This window comes from Tupaia chinensis, unplaced genomic scaffold, assembly GCF_000334495.1.
Source record: "Tupaia chinensis unplaced genomic scaffold, TupChi_1.0 Scaffold140845_1, whole genome shotgun sequence".
In the NCBI taxonomy this organism is placed as follows: Eukaryota; Metazoa; Chordata; class Mammalia; order Scandentia; family Tupaiidae; genus Tupaia; species Tupaia belangeri.
In genome coordinates, this window is record NW_006200713.1 from 1262117 (window position 1) to 1278167 (window position 16051).

The window sequence follows — 16051 nt, forward strand, 5'->3', positions numbered from 1 at the left end:
GCCAATGATTTCCATCAGGGTATTTTTAGTTCTCGTGTATTTTTGTGGGAACCTTGATAAAGCATGAATACTCAAAGAAGCCAGGAGAATCTTACTGCTCTGTAAAATTAGATCCATTACCCTGGGGCCCAGGCACGGCTATTTTGAGAAAGGTCTTGATACACCCCATGGTTTGAGGACGGCCCTCACAGTGCAGCAACACCGTGCCATCTGACCTGCGTATCCCTTAGCACCCAGGGTCAAGCCTGGACCTTGTTTATTCTCCTGCCATCTTCGTCCAGTTCTTGCTTCAATGCCACACTCCCTCCAGAGAAGCGGTGATCACAAGGAGGGGCAAGAGCAGGTGTGATCAATCCTGATCCCAGCCTGTCTCTTCTTGCTCAAGGAAAACCCAAAGTCAGGGCTGTACCTGAAGCCTGGAATTCGGGGCCTGATTTGATTCCTAACTCTGCCACCTCACTAGCTGTGTGATGTTTGGAACTGACTCTGTCCGAGACTGTTTTGTCCCACATAAAATATACCTGGATCTGGGACCAACAGATGGCGTAATGGTTATGCCACTGGATTCCACATGGCCGACCATGGTTTGAGTCCTGGACCTGGAAGCTTGAAACTCACGCTGGGCCCATATGCATGTCTGCCCCAGATCCCGAGAGGAGAATAGAGGAGAAGGGATTGCAGCATAGCCATCGCCCCTGGGGAGTGATTTCTCACTTTCTGTCTCTCTGTCTCTTCAGAGAGCACACATGCTTCGGAGCAAAAGTGTCTCTAAAAATAAATAAATAAATAAGGGCCAGCAGTTGGCATGATGATTAAGGGCACTAGAATCCCACATGGCTGACTGCAGTTCGAGTCCCAGACCTGGCAGCTTGCTTTCTCACTTTCTCTCGCTCTCATCGAATTAAAATGAATGAATGAATAAATGAATGAATGAATGAATAAAGTTAAATAAAATAATTCTTTTTAAAATTAACTATTTAAACAAAAATTTTAAAAAAGAAAATTCTGGGTCTGTTAGGGTTTCTTGGTAGCAAGCAACAGAATGCAGCTCTGGGTAGATTAAGTCACAAAGGGATTGGGCCAAGTGTGTTGCAATGGTAATGTAATCGGACACATATAGAAAAGGTCCTGGGTTCGTGTCCCAGCACCTCTGAGCACACCAGACATGCTTGCCTATTTAAACAAAAATTTTAAAAAAGAAAATTCTGGGTCTGTTAGGGTTTCTTGGTAGCAAGCAACAGAATGCAGCTCTGGGTAGATTAAGTCACAAAGGGATTGGGCCAAGTGTGTTGCAATGGTAATGTAATCGGACACATATAGAAAAGGTCCTGGGTTCGTGTCCCAGCACCTCTGAGCACACCAGACATGCTTGCACACGTATGCCTGTGAGCCAGGCTGCCTGAGATTGGGAGTAGATTGCAGCTTGAAGACTCTTTTGGGGGTTGTCCATTTCTCTTTTTCTATCTGAAGAAATAAATAAGTAAATATTTACTGTTTCAATTTTAATTTGTATAAAGCAAAAATTATTTTTGCTTATTTTTCAACCGAGAATCTTACATTCTTTTGTCTGTTAAACCTTTCTTCCCTTTGTCCCTCCCAACCACCCTCTACCACACTGCCCTCCCTACTGACTCTGCTGTTCCTCTCCACCATCATATCTTCAGATCTTTCCATTTCTGCCATAGAGCGTGGACATTAGGTACAAATTAAGGGGGATATAGAATGTGTATCTTTCAAAGCCTGGCTCACTTTGCTTAACATGAAGTTTTCTGTATTCATCCACTTGGAATAAGTAACCTTTTAAAAAAGCTTCTGAAACATAGCAGCTAAGTAGACCCCTGAACTTGATTGGTTGGTCCAGTTCTTCACTCCTCTCACACCTGTCCTCTTTCTCAGGCCACTTTGCTGAACGCTGTGATAGTGAGTGAAGTGTCCTGCTTCAACCCATGGCTCCACATGTGACTTACTTCAGCCATTGAGGTGCTAGCAGGCTCAGAATGGCTTTCAGGCATATTTGCTCTTGCACCTCTGCCTTTACCATGAGAAGGACGTGCTGGATGAACTTTCTGGAGAATGAGAGACACAAAGAACCGGGTCAGCCTAGAAATTAGAGCGTACCAAGCAAGGTAATGCCCATGTGGCAAACTCCCTTGCCCCTCAACATACACTCAATCTCCCTCCCTCTGTCTGTGCATGCCTTCCAGCTTCTGCTTGGGCATCTCTGCCTGTGGGCTTTCTCCAACCTGGCAGTCTGCTTGGCCCATGGGCAGGGCACACTGGATAGACTGAGAACAGCACCCTCCAGAAGAGTTCTCAGCGGAAGACTACGAGCTCCTGCCCTGCTCTGCTGCTAGAACTTGGGGTGCTTGTCCCACACTGTGTCAAGTTGCCCATGGAATCTATTCTGCTTGCCCACAGTGGAATCCTGCTCAGTGGGCTGCTTCCCCTCCCTGTCTTACTTCTCTAGTCCTCTAATAGCGTTCCTGGGGTCACCTCCCAGTGACACGGCGTACTCAAATCTTTGTCTCAAAACCTTTGGAGAAACACTATCTAAGACAGTCTATTTCACCTTGGGGTACAAACCAAGGTCCTTTTTTTATATTATTTTAATTCACTGGAGGGTGTATGAACTCACAAGAAAGATAGACACACACACACACACACACACACACACACACACACACATATATACACATATATAATATATACATATATAAAAATTGTATTGTCTGGCCCAGTTTCTCAATCTTCCCACATCTGTGCCCTTTCTCAGATATACATATAGAGAGATGCCCCCAGCAAGGCATGGCCATGCCGCAATTCCTTCTCCTCCATTTCTCCATTGTCTCAGGATTTGGGCCATACATGTACATGTACCGGGCATGGCTTTCAAACTGTTGGGGCTGGGATGTGAACTGTGGTTGGCACATTTTAACCACTGTGCAACAGGGCTGGCCCATGCATTGTTTCTAAGATTCAAGTTAAATAACTTAGATCCCTGTGTCATCCACACCGAATGCGGTGTTTCCCCTCTTCAGACTCCTCCCATGAGTGCAAGCATCCCCAAAGTCTGCTTGATTTGCATTTGAACATGAATAACAAGGCCAGAGGACAGGAGTCAGATTTTTAAGCCATTGGGTGCAGGATTTGAACCATAGTCGGTCCTGTGTGAGTCCAGTGCCTTGACCACCACACCACATGCTGGCCCCCACTGTGTGAATTTTTTCTCCCATATGTATGCACCCAAATATACCTCCCCATCAGATGACATACCTGGGGAAGGAAGGTTATTTTTTTTAAAGAATTATTTTAGTTTCATTTATCTATTTATTTATTTTAATGTGATGAGAGAGAGAGAGAGAGAGAGAGAGAGAGAGAGTGAAAGGAAAAGTGAGAATGTAAGCCCACATCTAGGACTTGAACTGTGGTCAGCCATATGGGAGCCCAGCACCTACACCACTCACCATGTGCTGGCTCCTATTATATGAATTTTCCCCCCCACATGTGTGCACACAAATCCTCCTCCGTATCAGATGACATATCTGAAGGAGAAGTGTGGTGTTCTTTCCTGAGCTCAGGGATAAATGGCATGTGAGTACCTGAAGGCAGTGTCTTCACCTGGGAGTGCCAGAGGAACTGAAGTTCAACATAAATCAATGCCCCAGGGCTTCCTTATAAACCGAACCCATTCTAAGCTGGAGCAAACATGAATTTCAGCTTGACAACCTTTTGTTTTTCCTGGAGAGGTTTTTGCTACAGGGTGCATGCGCTCGTCAGAAAGACAGAGAGAGACAGAGAGACAGAAAGAGAGAAATCACCCCTCAGAGGGGATGGCCATGCCACAATCCCTTCTCTTCCATTCTCTCTGGATCTTGGGCACGCATGCACACGTGCCTGGTGTGAGTTTAAGCAGCTGGGTCCGGTACTCGAACCGTGGTCTACTACATGGGAGTCCAGTGACATAGCCATTACACTAACTGCTGGTCCAACAACCTTCTTATTAACTAGAGTTCTGTCCTCTCATTCATCCATCCTCCCAGTGAACAAAGTTGTGACCATGGAAGGTCTTTATTAACTGAACTCTTCATTTGGGGTCCAATTTGGAATCCATTAATGAGCTGTTTCTTGAGAGGACTCTGTCCACTCTGCCCACCTCCTCCTTACCACTTCTCCCTGAGGACTCTGAAAACTTCTCAACACAGCTTTTACAGTTTTACCAATTTCTGACCAGAAACTCTCCCCCTTTCAGGTAAGCGTCTTTTTCCTGTGGCTTCCTCAGAAATAAGGAGTATGGCTGAGGGGCCCAGAACCAAATACTTCATCCCTCCCCTATCATCTTCTCAGCACTGCCCTAGAGGCAGATGGAAGCCAGGGAAGAAAAAGTACTTCTACCTGGGTCAGATGACTCAACTGGCAAGGCTTCCAGAATTACTCTGCAAAGCCTAGTGAAAGACGTGGACTGAATGAAAGGTCAAAGCCAGTTCACCTTGAATCATGAATTAAGCTTGACCTTTCCAACTATAATTCATAACACTTACGTTCACTTTCAAAGTCATTCAAGAATGTCTACAGTCAGTAACAATGTACCTGCAGTCAGTAATAATGTGTCTATAACCAATAACAATGTACTACAGTCAAGTAGCATATGGTCTACAGCCAGAAACAATGTGTCCAGTCAATAACAATGTGTCTACAGAAAATAACAAGGGCACATTCTTAATTTGGTTGTTTATTACTCTATGAGAGGCACACAGATACACAAATAACTTGAGGTCATTTTCTTGAGAAGGATGTTCCCTCCCTACTATACTTTGAATGACCAAGAAGACACCTGTGTGCAGGACTGAGGAGCAGTGTGAGAGAATGCCATTACCAGGAAACCATGTTTTTGAGTGTTGCCTCTTCTGTCTCAATAGATATTTGATTATTGATCAGGTGCGGCCCCAAGCACTTATCCTCATCCTCCAAAGATGGCTTAGTAGTGAGATCCCTCTGGAGTTCGATGTGACAGTGTGTATGGAAAAGCATTTTACCAATGCTTTCATGTGTTTACTCGCAATACCATTTCTAGGAATTTCTCATCCAAATATTGGGCTGTCAGAAAAGTCATGACATAAATTTTCTGGTTTTCTATGCAACCCAATACATTCATCCATTGCTATGGTTTGACAGTGTCCTCCAAAAAAAAAAAAAATTGGTTGTGATGGTTGTGAAGAATGAAAACTTCATCTGACTATTGTGCTAAAGGGTGGGGCCTTTGGGAAGAGATTGGTATTACAGTCATCAAGGTGGAGTCCCCATGACTGACTCCTGGTGAGTTTATACGGTAAGGGAATGAGGCCAGAACAGAAACGCACACACAAACCCACAAACATGCCCGTCCCTGCTCTGCTCTGCCTTGCCATGTGATCCCCCAACAAGAAGCCCCATGCGAGATGTGACCCCTGGAATTTGAAACTGCAAAGTGTAATCTGAATAAGACCTCCCTTAAATTACCCAGATTCCAGTATTTTCTGTTACTACAATAGCTAAAAAAAAAAAATCCTGGCATATTCCGTAACTTTGTAATTGAATAAGCATATTCTGAAATATTAAACCAAAAGGGAACTTTCAAAAACTACTGCGCTGTATCCCCACAATGTACTACTTTACAGTTGTTTTACACACCACTGGCTAGAATGATCAAGAAGAAGAAAGAAAGAAAACAGGTTAATCAAATTTGTGATGAAACAGGCAATATTACCGCTAACATAGCAGAAATACAAAATATCATTAGAGGATACTATGAGCAACTTTATGCCAACAAACAAGATAACCTGGAGGAGATGGACAAATTCCTGGATGCATATAATCTACCAAGATTGGGTCAGGAAGACATAGAGAGCCTGAATAGACCTATAACAAGCCAGGAGATTGAATCAGTAATTAATAACCTCCCAACAAAGAAAAGCCCAGGCCCAGATGGCTTCACTTGTGAATTCTACAAAACTTTTAAGGAAGAGTTAACCCCTATCCTACTAAAATTATTTCTAAAGATTCAAAAGGAAGGAAACCTTCCAAATTCATTTTATGAAGCCTCCATCATCCTCATCCCCAAAACAGATAAGGATATGACAAAAAAAGAAAACTACAGACCAATATCATTGATGAATATAGATGCGAAAATTCTCAACAAGATACTCGCAAATCGTATCCAACAACATATAACAAAGATCATTCATCACGACCAGGTAGGCTTTATACCAGGGATGCAAGGGTGGTTCAATATACGCAAGACCATAAATGTAATACACCACATTAACAGAAAGAAAGATAAAAACCATATGATCATCTCAATTGATGCGGAGAAAGCGTTTGATAAAATACAACATCCTTTTATGATTAAGACTCTCAGTAAGATTGGTATAGAAGGGTCATTTCTGAACACAATAAAAGCAATCTATGAAAAACCTACAGCTAATATTATACTGAATGGGGAAAAGCTGAAAGCTTTTCCTCTGAAAACAGGTACTAGGCAAGGCTGCCCACTTTCTCCACTGCTCTTTAATATAGTACTGGAAGTCTTAGCTATTGCAATCAGAGAAGAGAACAGTATTAAAGGCATTCGAATAGGCAAAGAAGAGTTGAAAATATCTTTATTTGCAGATGACATGATGGTATACTTAGAAGACCCAAAGGTATCCATGAAAAAACTGCTTGAAGTAATAAGTGAATACAGTAAGGTGGCAGGATACAAAATCAATATCCAAAAATCTATAGCATTTCTATTTATGAACAACAAGTTGAATGAAGCAGAGCTGAAGAAAGGAATCCCTTTCACCATAGCCACAAGATGTATAAGATATCTAGGGATAAACCTAACTAAGAAAGTCAAAGACCTTTATAAAGAAAACTACGAGAATCTTAAAAAAGACATTGAAAGTGACATAAAAAAGTGGAAGGACATCCCATGCTCCTGGATTGGTAGAATTAACATAATCAAAATGGCAATTCTACCCAAATTAATCTACATGTTTAATGCAATTCCAATCAAAATACCAGAGATATTCTTCAGAGATCTAGAAAAGACAATTATAGAATTTGTCTGGAACCATAAAAGACCTCGTATTGCAAAAGCAATCCTGCGTAAGAAGAATGGAGTAGGAGGCATATCACTCCCTGATCCCAAGATATACTATAAAGCTGTGGTCATCAAAACAGCATGGTATTGGCATAAAAACAGACATGTGGACCAATGGAAGAGAATAGAGACCCCAGAAATAACTCCCAAAGCTTATAGCCAACTGATCTTTGACAAAGGATATCAGTCAATCCATTGGGAAAAGGAAAACCTCTTTAGTAAATGGTGCTGGAAAAACTGGGTATCCACCTGCAGAAAGATGAAACTGAACCCCCATCTTTCACCATTAACAACAGTCAACTCAAAATGGATCAAAGATCTGAACCTAAGACCTCAGACAATAAAACTACTTGTGGAAAATGCTGGGGAAACTCTGGGAGACATTGGAGTAGGCAAAGACTTCTTAAATAAGACTCCCAAAGCACAGGCAATAATCCCTAAAATAGACAAGTGGGACTATATTAGACTAAGAAGTTTCTGCACAGCAAAGGACACAGTAACAAGTGTGAACCGACAACCCTCAGAATGGGAAAATATTTTTGTTAAATATGCCTCAGACAAGGGACTGATAACGAGAATACATAGGGAACTCAAGTGCCTTATGCGAAAAAAAATGATTAACCCGATTAAAAGATGGGAAAGTGAGCTGAACAAAAGTCTCTCTAAGGAAGACATACGAACAGCCAAAAAGCATATGAGGAAATGCTCGACATCCCTCATCATAAGGGAAATGCAGATAAAAACCACAATGAGATACCACCTAACCCCTGTCAGAATGGCAAAGATTAAGAATATAAAAAGTGATAAGTGTTGGCGGGGATGTGGTGAAAAGGGAACCCTCCTACACTGTTGGTGGGAATGTAAACTAGTTCAACCACTGTGGAGAACAATATGGAGGTTCCTCAAAGATCTACAAATAGAACTACCATTTGATCCAGCAATCCCACTTCTGGGTATTTACCCAAAAGACAGGAGAACGCTCAGTCAGAAAAGTGCTTGCACATCCATGTTTATTGCAGCATTATTCACAATTGCCAAGACATGGAACCAACCTAAATGTCCACAAACTGATGAATGGATTGGAAAAGTGTGGTATATATACTCTATGGAATACTACTCAGCCATAAAAAATAACAAGACCCTGGAATTTGATAGAAAATGGTCAGATATGGAGGATCTATTGCTGAGTGAAGTAAGCCAGGCTATGAAAGAAAGATATTGTATGTATCCACTCAATATATACCGACTATCCGCACTCTATAATAGAGAGCAAAAATTCGGAGGACATAAACACAGTGAAGGTACTTAATGAGAATAGGACAGTGTGGAATGGGGTAAGTGAAGAGAAGAGGATAGAGAAAGATAGCAAGTGAACAATAGAGAGACAGGACGTTAGTGAGAAACAGATAGGGGTTATTAACTGTTGATGATGACATGTATAGTATTCTCAACTGGATTGGTCTGAGAAGTATTTCATGATGGGCAAAGTATTTTTACAAGCAAAACGAGAAATAACAATTGACTGTTTTATAAAAATAATTAGAATAATAAAAATAATGATTGGGGAAAACAGAAAAGATATTGAATGTTGAAGTGGGGAGATTAATGTCTCATATAAAGATTATGATGATAATAAAAATTTTTTAAAAAGGGGGGGGACAGCAGATGACATAGTAGTTACGTTGCTGGACTCCCACATGGCTGATCATGGTTCAAGTCCTGGACCCGTGCCCGGTGCATGTGTATGCATGCTCAAGATCCCATAGGAGGAGAATGCAGGAGAAGGGACTGCGGTATGGCCATACCACCTGGTCTCTCTCTCTCTCTCTGACAAGTGCATGTGCCCTAGGGCCAAAACCTTTTAAAAAAAACAAGAACGTTCTTCATATATTTATATGGGAGCTTCTTAAAGGGTAATAAGAATATATACCATTTTAATTACATAAAAGAAACACTGGAAGAATACATAGGGAATTCATAAAAGGGTACAGAGATAAGAATGATACTTTTCAAGGTATAATTTTGTGTACGTTTTTATTTTTGAGTCATGCAAAACATTATTATAATTGATGCAAAAATTTTAAGAGCAGCATATTTCATGAAAGTGTAAAATAAAATAAGACACTTTGGGTAATTTTCTAAAAATTCTTCTTAGCTAGAAGGGCATGAGAGACTGGGCTGCAATCATGCCTTGCCTATTTCTGAACTTTTTTTTTTTTAAGATTTACTTTATCTAATTTTATTTATTTATTTATTTCTAATTTTACCAGAGAGGGACAGAGTGAGAGAGAGAGAGAGAGAAAGTGAGAAAGCAAGCCACCAGGTCCAAGACTCAAACCACAGTCAGCCATGTGGGAGTCCAGTACCTTAACCACCATGTCACCTGCTGACCCCTTAACTGTACATACTGAAATCTGTCAATGTTCCAAACTACTTGTCACGTTACCTGGGGATGTACATAGGAACTTGCAAGCTCTGGCCAGTGGGAAGCAGTAGTCAAGCCCTGTGTGTAGGGATCCCACATCGCTGACAGCAGTTTGAATTCTGATCCTATGGCTTGGAAAATATGCTGAGCCCGGGACCAGCAGATGGTGTAATGGTTGCATTGTTGAACTTCCACATAGTCGACCACAGTTCAAGTCCTGGTCCTGGTAGCTTAAAACACACCATATACATGTGCGTGTGTGCCCAAGATCCCAAGAGGAGAGTTGAGGAGAAGGGATTGCAGTGTGGCTATCCCTCCTGGGGGTGAGTTCTCACTTTCTCTCTCTGTCTCTCCAGCAAATGCACATGCCCTGTAGCAAAAAACTCTCAAAAGAAAATTTAAAAAAAGGAAAACAAAAGAGAAAGAGAAAGAAAATGTTCTGAGCACATGTGCATACCCCAAATCAGAAAAGATTGCAGTGTGACCACACCCCACTAGGGGGTACTTTGACCCTCTTCCTCTCTCTCTCACTGTCTCTCTCTAGTGAGCACATGTGCCCTCTGGCAATTACTAAATGGGGGGGAAAAAAAAAAAGAGGGAAAGTTTTCTCCTCAGGGAGGAGTAGAGCCGCCAGGTCCAGGACCCAAACCTCGGTCGGTCATGTGGGAGTCCATGCCCGCCTCCCGGTGCTGCAGTGGACGTTCACACTCCACATGGTTTCTCAGGTGGAAACAAATCCTAACTGACCACAGTGGTACCCTGCTTGTTAACAATCTTGCATCAAACTCTATCTCAGAAGATTCCAGAAAAGCACAGGAGGGCAGAGGGTGCCAGGAGTCAAGAGGGTGGGTATGGTAACAGTGGAGAAGGCTTTAGCTGTAGTTAAATATGTACCTCCTAAGAGCATGCCCAGGCATGAACTAGCCACCCCAGAATTGCCCCATCATGAATCCCATACCTGGAGGTTGCTCTGACAGTTCACACCCCGTCTAAGTGTAGCCCCTCCATGAGGAAGGCAGCAAAGTGGGGGTCTCTTGTCTTTGCTCATGCGTGGGAGAGGCTGGGGCAGAACCAAAGTGACGCCATCTTGAAATTAATCTGCCATCTCGAACGCTGACCATTTTGAACAACACTTAACCCCAAACCTCTTTGGTGACGTTCCCAAGGTGAGAATGCAGCCTGAGTTGTTATAAACATGCTCATTGTCCTTATCCATGGAGCGGGGCATCCCGACTGTAACAATGCACTAAGTCACTCTGTACAGCCTCAAATGCCACCTGGACATACTCCCACACCTCTTCAGTACAACGCTCCTCGGCCCCCTCACTGTCTATATGAACACATGGCTTGGGATGAAGGGCCCAGAGATCTGCTCATCTTGAAGCCACCCATACTGTTTCTGTTCATAAGTTCCCAAAAAAACTCTAAACCAACAAGCTAGATGTGCCCACCTTGTTTTTTGGTTTCTCAGCTGCCTTGAAATTCAGAGGTTTGGTCACTTACCCGGTCTCACTTCAGGAAAAATGCTTAAAGAGGGGAAAGAGGGACCAGCAAATGGTATAATGGTTACATCCTTGGATTCTCACATGTCCGACCATGGTTCGAGTCCCAGACCAGGAAGTTTGAAACTCACACTGGCACATGTGCATGCACGCCCAAAATCCCGAGAGGAAAATGGAGAAGGGATTCCAAAGTGATCATGCCTCCTGGGGGGGAGGGGTGATTTCATGTTTTCTGTCTCTATTTCTGTCTCTCCAGTGAGTATATGTAAACCATAAGAAAACTCTCTAAGAAAAAAAAAGAAAAGAGGAGAAGGAGGGTGAGGATGGTTTCATATATAGTTTCATATAACATAAGACAGACAGAATCACAGAATGCTCCAAACCAAAGGAGCTTTGAGATTATCTATGCAGGAATTTTGAATTGGGCAACCCAGTAGACTGTGTTCTGTCTGAGGTACGTTCTCTTTGGACAACACAAAGCTTGTGTTTTGTTTTGTTTTAACTCATTTAATATTGAGTATTTATAAAGTTCCCAAATACCATATTCTCTTGCAAAGGGGGAAGATCTGACAAAGCAGGGTCCATATTCTGACCTGTCAGTACTCTGCTGGGTTTGACAGTGGGCGATGGTTAGTCTCTGTCGCACTTCCAACCCTGTATACCCAGAGCTTCCCAGGGTCAGTCAGTTGGATTTGCAGGTCCTGAGTTTAGCCAAGGAGGTCATAAAAGTTGCATAAAGTCAGCCTGTTTGAAGCACAGGGGAAGGCTCTGGAGCCTTCCCCTAGCTGGGCTTAGGCACTGCTGATATTGTCTTTAAACAGTCGATGAATGGGATAGAGGTGGTCATGGCAGAATTTGTTGTTGTTGATTGGTTGGTTGTATTTTTTTTTTAGAGATATTTTTTCTTTTTTTCTTTATATATTTTTTATTACTATTCATACATTAAATCGCTATACATCATTTAGATTGTGAAGAGACTTTACTGAGCATTATATACACCTCAGTCCAGCTCAGTTGAGACCACCATACACATCCTCGTCGACAGAAAATAACCTTATCTGTGTCCCACAAGTGTCTTACCTCTCCATCCCCCCCCAAATTTCCTACGCTCTCCCCCTGCACTTTTTTAAAATAACAGAAGAGAGGATGGACTTGGGAAAGGATGTTCCTCCCACACTCCTCTACTTTTATGTTCTCCAGTCTTTCAGTCTCTAACATAGGGTGCATACAATCGGCATATGTTAAGTGGAGACATGCAATGTCTCTCTTTCATAGCCTGACTTGCTTCACACAGCAACAAATCTTCCATATTCATCCACTTTTTATCAAATTCCAGGGCCCTGTTTTTTATGGCTGAATAGTATTCCATGGAGTATATGTGCCACAGTTTTTCAATCCGTTCATCTGTTTGTGGACATTTGGGTTGGTTCCATGTCTTAGCAATCTTGAATAAGGCTACAATCAATATAGATGTGCAAATGCTTTTCTGACTGAGGTCTCTCCTGTCCTTTGGGTAGATACCCAGGAGTGGAATTGCTGGATCATATGAGGAACCTCCATATTGTTCTCCACAGTGGCTGGACCAATTTACATTCCCACCAACAGTGTAAGAGTGTTCCCCTTTCACCACATCCCCTCTAGCACTTATTATTTTTTTAATCTTCACAATTCTGACCGGGGTTAGCTGGTATCTCATCGTGGTTTTGATCTGCATCTCCCTTATAATGAGGGATAGTGAGCATTTTTTCATATGCTTTTTGGCTGTTCATATATCTTCCTTAAAGAGTTGTTTATTCAGCTCATTTTCCCATCTTTTAATTGGGTTAATCACTTTCTTCCAGGTAAGCTGCTTGAGTTCCCCGTGTATTCTGGTTACCAGTCCCTTATCTGAGCCACAGTTAACAAAAATTCTTTCCCATTCTGAGGGTTGTCGATTTACACTAATTACAGTGTCCTTTGCTGTGTAGAAACTCCTTAATGTGATGTAATCCCACCTGTCTATTTGGGGGATTATTGCCTGTGCTTTGTGGGTCTGGCTTAAGTCTTTGCCTACCCCAACGTCTTCCAGAGTTTCCCGCGTTTTTCACAGAAGAGAGATTTTTTTTCTATAGGGCACCCATGTTGGCCAGAGAGACAGAGACAGAGAGACAGAGAGACAGAGAGACAGAGAGACAGAGAGACAGAGAGACAGAGAGACAGAGAGACAGAGAGACAGAAAGCGAGAAATCACCCCCCAGAGGGGATGGCCACACCACAGTCCCTTCTCCTCCATTCTCCTCTCAGGACTCTTGAGCACAAGCACCTGGTGTGAGTTTCAAGATCCTGGTCCAGGACTCCAAACCGGGGTTGGCCATGTGGGAGTCCAGTGCACCAACTATTATGCCACCTGCTAGCCCCCATTGCAGAGTTTTGGGTGCGGACTCAGGGTCCTCACTGAGCTGGGCAATCTGTCTCCCATTCCCATTCCTAGCTTACTTCCAGAGGGCCTGGTCCTCCATTACCACCCCTAACGACCCACTGCCCTTTTTAGAGCCACCAGCACGGACGAAGAGGCGGCACCTGGGGCTCTTCCTGAAGGAGTCACTTGGTAGCAGGCTCAGCCGCTGGCACTGAGCACCTGAAAAAGCGTGGACTCTCTGCTCCTGCGGCGGCGACCCAGGTGCGCGCCACGGCGGGGTGCAGAGGGCGATGCTCAGTATTACGAATCGCACGATGGAAGCCCAGTCACAGCGATCCCTTTCAGACCAGGGTGCGAGAGGAGACGCCCCTTCAAGGGCTGCCCTCGCCGCCAGGAAACCAGCGCCAGCGCGACTGGAGCTCGGATGACGGCGACCGGGGCGCGCCAGCGGGAGGGCGCGCTGCAGGATGCAGGAGCTGGGCACCCACCCGCTGCCCCGGCTGGGAGGCGGGCGGGGGACCGTGGCGGAGCCGAGCGCTGGGCGGGGCGCGCGGGCCAGTCCTACAGACGAGAGGAGCTTCGGGGCGGAGCGCCAACTCCAGCGGGAAGAGAGAGCGCGCGACGCGCTGGGGCAGCGCACTGGACTAGGAAGACAGCGGCTCCGCAAGTGCAAGTCCGGATCCCGGAGCCGGCCACCCAGCGGCCCGGCCCACGCCCACAACCCAGCGACCCTCTGAGGCAGCCCAGCGCCTCGGGGAAGGGCAGGCGTTGGAGGTGAGTGCTCAGAGTCCCACAGGCGGGGACCTATGTCCGCGGGGACCAAGAGCCACCCGCGTACCGGGCTCCGACGCCCACTTCATTCTAAGCAGCGGATTTGGCTGCTTTGCTCCCGCCAGCCTCCAGCCTCGCGCACGGGCTGGCCGGAGCTGGTTCTGAGAAATCGCTTTGGGTCTTCTAGGACCCGGCAGGGACGCTAAACCAGGACTGGCGAGTGCCAGCGCGAACCGAGGCAGCCGGCGGTGCCTGGGCTGGAGGGCGAGCGCCACTAGCAGGCAGAGGGACATCTCCCCAAAGGTGACCAGAAAAGAGGCACCTCTGGGAGGGTTCCCGCGCACCGCGCCTTCTTCCTGCGCCTCGCTGTCCCTCGGTCCGGAGGCCCCGCGGGCTTTGCTCCTCCAGCGGGAATTCCTGGCTCTGCCCGGGCGCCGCCTCCAGAGACCGCGCGCGGAGTCGGGTGGTTGGCAGCGGAGGCGCGGGGTCCACGGAACCTGGGCTGGGACCTGCCGGAGCCCGGGCCCGCGCCCTTTGCTCTCGGTCTGGGGTTGGGGAGCTGCAGGGCGGAGGGACCGAGAGAGCCGGATCCCGCTTCTGCGTCTTCCGCGCAGTTGCCCGCGGAGACTGGGAGTCTCGAGTGAGAGCAAAAGGCGATCCAGACAGAGGACACCCACCCCGGGTACGGGCGCCGCTGGGACGTGAACGTCACCTGTCCCCTCGGAGGTTTTTACCTTGGCCACGCAACTGGAGGGCACGCCCCAAATTGGCATGTCCCCGCCACCTTTGCGACTCTTGTCCCTTGCCAGGGTGGCATTTTCTGTGTCTCCGTCTCCCTCTCTCTCAAGAGCAGACCAATTTGGTCGCTGTTCAATTTGGTCCGATTCTTGCTACCAGCCTCCCGAAGTCGCCAGGGGCGGAGTCATTTCCAGGTGTAGTGAGAGGCGCAGTCAGACTGCTCACGGAGGAGGGCGAGCGTCCCTATTCCGCGAGTGGTGGGATCCGCTTCCTTCTCTTTTCTTTCTTTTTTTTTTTTTAGACGTTTTTGCTATAGGGGGCGTGCGCTCGCCAGACAGACAGAGAGACAGAAAGCGAGAAATCACCCCCCAGGGGGGATGGCCAGGCCGCAATCCCTTCTTCTCCATTCTCCTCTTGGGATCTTGGGCACACACGCACACGCGCCCGGTGTGAGTTTTAAGCCACCGGGGCCGGGACGCGTACCACGGTCGACTACGTGGGAGTCCAGCGACATAGCCATTATGCTAACTGCTGGTCCCTCTGTTTCCTTTTCTGACGCCCTGGCGACGCCTGTACCGTGTGATGGTGTCCGGAGAGCTCAGTACTTTGGAGACCTTATTTCCTCTCCCAGGGGCATCCTGAGGCACCCGGAATGTAAAAGGCTTAGAATCAGACAAGGCAGGACAGCTCAGCTGTGCCCCCTCCTTTTCCCACCTCCTGCCCCCTCCCCTCTTCTATGACTCCCTCACCTCACCCCTACCCTGGTGGAGGGTGTTTTCTATTAAGCCAGGTCTTGGAGCAGACACCAATTCCAGAGGACACAGACTTTCGGTGACAAGATGTGCCTTTTAGGGCTGAATCCTGGTGGGGGATGGGGGTCCTGGTCAATGGGGACAAAGGAGCAGGGGTAGGGAGGGCAGGCACGCCACAGATTTCTTTCTAGAGCTGATTTCCAAAGAGCAAAGGAGCAGCAGGAGAGTGTGCTCAGGCCCACAGCCCTCTCCACCTGCAGCTCCTGGTGGGGATCCTGGTGCATTCCCTCTACAGATTCCTATTCAGCCTACTCAGCCCCAGAATGCCCCCAGGCCCTTCACTGG

The 16051-nt window shown here is 45.9% G+C and overlaps 1 protein-coding gene across 1 annotated transcript in view; it reads left to right on the forward strand.

The window, feature by feature from the left end:
- Positions 1–14067: 14067 nt before the first annotated feature.
- PROKR2 (prokineticin receptor 2) overlaps positions 14068–16051 on the forward strand; it is a 10878-nt gene continuing 8894 nt past the window's right edge. The window contains exon 1 of the mRNA XM_006162833.3: positions 14068–14219. The gene's annotated coding sequence lies outside the window, so the exon portion shown is untranslated. The remainder of the gene's footprint in view (positions 14220–16051) is intronic.